Raw genomic sequence first — 7,500 nt, 5'->3', positions numbered from 1 at the left:
ACTGTTCATTTAAAATGACGGGAACATGATGAAAAGCAGATTACAAAATGTCCAAAGAAACTAAATTACCTAGAGAGTAGCTGCCCAAGGGTTGTATGGTTTTCGTTTAAGTCAATATGCAAGTTTCTCATTATAAACTGAATTATTGGAGAGAGTAATGCTTAAAACCCAATTTCCCTAATCAAGTTTTAATGGAAATTTACGGAAAAAAATTACAGGTGTAAATATAATTGATTACTTTAAATATCAATAGCTTCTATTTAGCCTCTAGTTTCTATAATCTATATAGACACATGCTGTTCTTCAATTTGTTATATCTATCCATCGATCTTTCAAAAACACCAACGAAAATTTCATGAAGTAAACTGAAAACAAGTCAAATATATAAGAACATTCTGACAACTGAACTGTATTGTAGCAAAGAAAAATAGATATGTTATATGCCATGCATTTATTTTCAAGCAGTCACTGGTTCCTATTTGAAGCAGGGTAGATTAAGAGAAAAAAAAAGTACTTTGTACTAAATCTGTGAGCTACATCACTCACTCACAACATGAAAAAAATCACAGGTACACAATCTTACTTTGCCTGTGAAATCTGTGTGCAAGTTTTGCGAGGCTCATAGGTCTACCTGCCATTCCCTGATTCTCCTCGGTAATAGTTTGGGTGACGCTGGACTTGGGCGTCGATCATAATACGTGCGTATGTTTGACCCTATCAACATTGTGCAATAATAGATTGATCTACTCCCGGTCCTTGCGGCTCATTCTATTAATAAGTAAAATATACAATGAACTCGTTCTCCATTCCACTGAAATCTTGCAACTGTAAACATAATTGATAAACGTATCCCTTCTCGTGTGCTAAGGCACCGGGTGAAGGACAAACCATGGTTCACAGATGTTTGTAGACATGCTTATTTGGAGAAGCAGAAGGCCTATCATCTTTGGAACGGTAACAGATCTGATTTGACTTGGAATATCTATATTCAGCTTGGGGCTTTTGCTCTGAGTTTATTCTTCAACTGAAAAGGAATACAATTTACCCATACCAGAAACCCTTTCTGGTACAACCCAGGAACATAAGTGGTGGACTACCCTTAAATCTGCACTCTTTGGTGTACATGTACCAGTTCCTCCTTTACCTAAACCATATGGCTCTGTCACTCACGGTACAAAGGAAAAGGTAACCCTTTTGGTTGATGTGTTTGACAGTAAGCCGAGTAATGAGAAACTTGATCTTCCCCATTCCTGTTTTCCAGAGGTTAAACTAACTACTGTGGTTTAGCTTTTCGATCTCGTGAAATTAAAGCTCTCTTGATACACCTTCATGTTTATGGAGGTGTAGACCGAATGATATTTTTCCTTTGGTGTACATGTAACAGTTCCTACTTTACTTAAACCATGTGGCTCTGTCACTCACTGTACAAAGGAAAAGGCAACCCTTTTGGTTGATGTGTTTGACAGTAAGCCGAGTAATGAGAAACTTGATCTTCCTCATTCCTGTTTTACGGAGGTTAAACTAACTACTGTAGTTCAGCTTTTCGATCTCGTGAAATTAAAGCTCTCTTGATACACCTTCATGTTTATGGATGAGTAGACCAAATGATATTTTTTTTTCTAAAAACTGCAGATTTCTTAGCTCCAAAGTTTTTGTCATTCTGTGCAAGTTAGCAAGAAGAGGAGCATTAGCACTTGTTGGAGAATTGGTAATGTTACTCCACTATGTAAATGTGTTTGTGGTACCTTAAGTCCAACTGATTACCGCCCAATTTCCATAACTCCCATATTATCTAAAGTTTTTGAACGTCTTTTGGCAAAACGTCTTAAAAGCTTGTGGCAAAACGTCTTAATGGGGTTCCCTAATTTGCAATTTGGTTTTCGTAAAGGTCTTAGACCATGTCATGTCCCTCTTATAATCTCCAATGCTGTACAGAAATCCCTTGATTGTGGTCAGGAAGTTCGTATGATTCGCCTTGATTTTAGTGCTGTCTTTACCCGTGTCAATCATAAGGTCCACTGTTTTCAAACTCCATCAGTTGGAAGTGGGTGGGTCCTTTCTTAGCATTATTACTGAATTTCCATGCAATAGATCGCAGAGAGTTGTTGTTGATAGGCACCATCATGAGTATTGGAATGCGATATCTGGTATTCATCAGGGTAGTGTTCTTGGCCCATTAGTTTCCATACACACATGTGGTTTGCCCTAGAAAACAAGCTTGTTGAATATGCAGTCGATGCTACGCTCTTTGTATCAATTCCATCTCCTGAATGTAGATCTGGGGTTGCTGAATCCCTTAATAGAGATCTAGATAAGATTAGTGTATGGTGCAAATTATGGGGCATGAAGATGAATCCTAACAAAATTCATAGTATGATTGTAAGTAGGTCAAGGACACTCTCCTCACCATCCGGATCTCAGCATTGATAATGTTTCTTTAACTCTGTATGACCCTTTTAAAATTTTAGGTGTGATTCTCGACAGAAAATTTACTTTGGAGAAACATTAGGTCTATTTCTTCTTCAATTGCATAAAATTGGCTTATTGAGAAGGTCTTTTAAGATTTTCGGTGATCAATCTATTCTGAAGAAGTGTTTTAATTCTTTCATTCTACCTTGTTTCGATTAGTGTTCTCCTTTATGGGCTTCAGCTGCTGATTCTCATCTTAATTTGTTGGACAGAAACTTACGGTCTATTAAATTTCTTATTTCTGATCTAGATATTAATCTCCGACACCATCGTTCAATTAATTCATTATGCATGTTGCATAAGATTTTTCATAATTCTGATCATTCTTTACATTCAGATCTTCGCAGAGAGTTCCATCCTGTTCGTAATACTAGCATGCAGTTTTAGTTTATATATAAAATATGTTTTGATGTTAATGTTTTCAAAATTGTTCATTATTTCTCGTATCGTTTATTTATTTCCTTTAATCACTGGGCTAATTTTCCCTGTTGGGGGACCTTGGGCTTATAGCATTTTTTTTTCCAACTAGGGTTATAGCTTATCTAGTAATAACAACCGTAATTAGATATGAAATATTGGATATGAAATGAAGATGATTTGCTTTCCACACCAAAAAACGCATTTCGTTGTGATGCACAACTGTTCAGCGTCCTACCATACACTCTACAGTGATCAGGTGCAGGCTATTTTTACTGTTATATATTTATGATAGGGTGGGATGCCCCACCACATGAAATAACTGGCAGTTACATTTTCCAGTATTAAAGGTCTTGGTGAAAAAAATAAAGAGAGAGAGTGGACCAGTTACCATAAAAAAAATGACCTGGACCATTTTGTTTCAAATTTTGGCACTACGTCATGACCACATTAACAATCTATGTCTTGCCAATCTTGCCAGTTTCTCTTATAGAAGATGGTGGTTTGTCCTGTACCACCCCCACCCTAAAGAGACTTCGTGCTTTGACTACTACTACTACCTCTAATGAAATTTGATAGAGAAGGAAAATGAGAAGTAACAGCAATAATAATAATAATAATAATAATAATAATAATAATAATAATAATAATAGTGATAAAAAAATAATATTAGAGAGAGAGAGAGAGAGAGAGAGAGAGAGAGAGAGAGAGAGAGAGAGAGAGAGAGAGAGAGAGAGAGAGAGAGAGAGAGAGAGAGAGAAATTATAATAAGTTATAATAAGTAAAGAAACTTGGAATTGTGAAAGTACGTTGCATCCTTGTGGTGCCAACTCCAAAAGGGAAAATGTGTACATTATTATCATACTATCATAAATCATCACACGGTGGAAAAGCTACAAGCCAAAGGCTTCAACATCAATAGTACGCAGAAAAGAAAGACTTAAAACTAAACTGCAAAACATAAATAAAATATTTTTTTAAATTAAGATAAATATCAATGTTAAATAAATTATCAAGCGAGACGTGTAAACATGCTAAAAAAAGACATTTGTACCAAATTTTAAACGTCTGAAGTTAAAATTTCCACCTTTTTAACTATTTGAATAGAAAGATCATTTTCACATTAGGCTATAGTCCGCGTAGGAAATAGAAAAAAAAATCTAGGTTGCTATGAACTGTTAATCCTAATAACACAAAAGGCAATATTGTCTGAATTTATTGCATACCTAGACGACGGGGTGAATGATATAGTCTGGGGACACCCAAAAGCCAAAAAAAAAAAGGGGGGGGGTCAAAACTAAAACAACAGAAATTTTATATAGCACACACAATGGGCTATTTAAAATACGTCCACAAAAATTTTAAAAACACCTGCTCATTATATGGATATTTTTGCAATACATATGATAAAAGCTTTTCCAAAATGAATTTACAATCAATAACCACATTTAAAATTTAAATGGCATGTATTTAGAGAAAGAAATGTTCTCATTGCAAAAATATGACATTGAGTTTGTTAGTTAAACTTCATCCCTCATAATTTGCATCATACATTAATTTCCGCTAGATCTCTGTTAAGAGATCCAGTAATCACAGTCTACACCGGAGAAATATGATCGCTGTAAAGAGTAACAGTGGGAGGTATTCATAAAAATGAAGGATATCCTTGTAAGCATAAGGTAATCATTATGAATATGGAAAGAAAGATTTGCTTATACTTCTACCGTAATCATTATGAATATGGAAAGAAAGATTTGCTTATACTTCTACCTTTTGCTTCAGAGAATTACCTTGCACTTCTACCTTTTACTTGCGAGGATATCCTCCAAGCAGAAGTAAAAGGTTGACTCGTGTTTCGGAAGCGCTTAGTTACATGTTGGAACTTGTAAGATTTCATTTGTGCTGTCAAGATAAGAAAGAGTTTAGTATTTATAATACGTATTTAATGGCCTGTTTTTACTTGTATTTAATTAAGTTTACGCATCAGAAAGAACACAGACGCCGCCGCCCCTTCCCAGAAGCCTCGCTGGCGACATCTATTCCCCACCCCTTGCATTAGAAGTTCTTTGACCTCTTTTTAGCTCCTCCACCCCTTGCATTAGAAGTTCTTTGACCTCTTTTTAGCTCCCACACCCCTTGCATTAGAAGTTCTTTGACCTCTTTTTAGCTCCCACACCCCTTGCTTTAGAAGTTCTTTGACCTCTTTTTAGCTCCCACTCCCCTTGCATTAGAAGTTCTTTGACCTCGTTTTAGCTCCCCCACCCCTTGCATTAAAAGTTCTTTGACCTCTTTTTAGCTCCCACACCCCTTGCATTAGAAGTTCTTTGACCTCTTTTTAGCTTCCCCACCCCTTGCATTAGAAGTTCTTTGACCTCTTTTTAGCTTCCCCACCCCTTGCATTAGGAGTTCTTTGACCTCTTTTTAGTTCCCACACCCCTTGCATTAGAAGTTCTTTGACCTCTTTTTAGCTCCCACACCCCTTGCATTAGAAGTTCTTTGACCTCTTTTTAGCTCCCACTCCCCTTGCATTAGAAGTTCTTTGACCTCGTTTTAGCTCCCCCACCCCTTGCATTAAAAGTTCTTTGACCTCTTTTTAGCTCCCACACCCCTTGCATTAGAAGTTCTTTGACCTCTTTTTAGCTTCCCCACCCCTTGCATTAGAAGTTCTTTGACCTCTTTTTAGCTTCCCCACCCCTTGCATTAGGAGTTCTTTGACCTCTTTTTAGCTTCCCCACCCCTTGCATTAGGCGTTCTTTGACCTCTTTTTAGCTCCCACACCCCTTGCATTAGAAGTTCTTTGACCTCTTTTTAGCTTCCCCACCCCTTGCATTAGAAGTTCTTTGACCTCTTTTTAGCTTCCCCACCCCTTGCATTAGAAGTTCTTTGACCTCTTTTTAGCTTCCCCACCCCTTGCATTAGAAGTTCTTTGACCTCTTTTTAGCTTCCCCACCCCTTGCATTAGAAGTTCTTTGACCTCTTTTTAGCTCCCACACCCCTTGCATTAGAAGTTCTTTGACCTCTTTTTAGCTCCCACACCCCTTGCATTTGAAGTTCTTTGACCTATTTTTAGCTCCCACACTCCTTGCATTAGAAGGTCTTTGACCTCTTTTTACCTCCCCCACCCCTTGCATTAGAAGTTCTTTGACTTCTTTTTAGCTCCCCCACCCCTTGCATTAGAAGTTCTTTGACCTCTTTTTAGCTCCCACACCCCTTGCATTAGAAGTTCTTTGACCTCTTTTTAGCTTCCCCACCCCTTGCATTAGAAGTTCTTTGACCTCTTTTTAGCTCCCACACCCCTTGCATTAGAAGTTCTTTGACCTCTTTTTAGCTCCCACACCCCTTGCATTTGAAGTTCTTTGACCTATTTTTAGCTCCCACACTCCTTGCATTAGAAGGTCTTTGACCTCTTTTTACCTCCCCCACCCCTTGCATTAGAAGTTCTTTGACTTCTTTTTAGCTCCCCCACCCCTTGCATTAGAAGTTCTTTGACCTCTTTTTAGCTTCCCCACCCCTTGCATTAGAAGTTCTTTGACCTCTTTTTAGCTTCCCCACCCCTTGCATTAGAAGTTCTTTGACCTCTTTTTAGCTTCCCCACCCCTTGCATTAGAAGTTCTTTGACCTCTTTTTAGCTTCCCCACCCCTTGCATTAGGAGTTCTTTGACCTCTTTTTAGCTTCCCCACCCCTTGCATTAGGCGTTCTTTGACCTCTTTTTAGCTCCCACACCCCTTGCATTAGAAGTTCTTTGACCTCTTTTTAGCTTCCCCACCCCTTGCATTAGAAGTTCTTTGACCTCTTTTTAGCTCCCACACCCCTTGCATTAGAAGTTCTTTGACCTCTTTTTAGCTCCCACACCCCTTGCATTTGAAGTTCTTTGACCTATTTTTAGCTCCCACACTCCTTGCATTAGAAGGTCTTTGACCTCTTTTTACCTCCCCCACCCCTTGCATTAGAAGTTCTTTGACTTCTTTTTAGCTCCCCCACCCCTTGCATTAGAAGTTCTTTGACCTCTTTTTAGCTCCCCCACCCCTTGCATTAGAAGTTCTTTGACCTCTTTTTAGCTCCCACACCTCTTGTATTAGAAGTTCTTTGACCTTTTTTTAGCTCCCCCACCCCTTGCATTAGAAGTTCTTTGACCTATTTTTAGCTCCCCCACCCCTTGCATTAGAAGTTCGTCGGATTCCTCAGGGAAATCGAAGGCATTTATTCTTTACCTATCTGGCCAATGAGTAAAGAGATGAATACTATCGATTTCTCCGTATACACTATCATGCCAAAGTAAATGACGAGCAACATGATATATTTACCAATGTTGTCTGGATATGTCCTTACTTCAATGGCGAATTTTGGGACAATCCTGTTGAAGAACTACACGTCACTCACCATTCAGTTGAACCATTCTGCCTCCATCCTCATTCCCTGCAATCCGTTTTTGCACCGATACAAAGCCTCGTACTTTTTCCAAGAGTCTCCTTTAGTAAGACATCGTCGCAAAAGGCCAAGCAAAGGATCCTTCAAGGAGCATACATTATGATCTTCAAAGCTCAGCTGCCAACGGAAGATCCCGTGTCTTTCTATAGGTCGGGCGATATAAAACGAACGATCGGCAACTTCGG

This window comes from Palaemon carinicauda, chromosome 15, assembly GCF_036898095.1.
Source record: "Palaemon carinicauda isolate YSFRI2023 chromosome 15, ASM3689809v2, whole genome shotgun sequence".
In the NCBI taxonomy this organism is placed as follows: domain Eukaryota; kingdom Metazoa; phylum Arthropoda; class Malacostraca; order Decapoda; family Palaemonidae; genus Palaemon; species Palaemon carinicauda.
Note: the sequence above shows the minus strand (reverse complement) of the source record.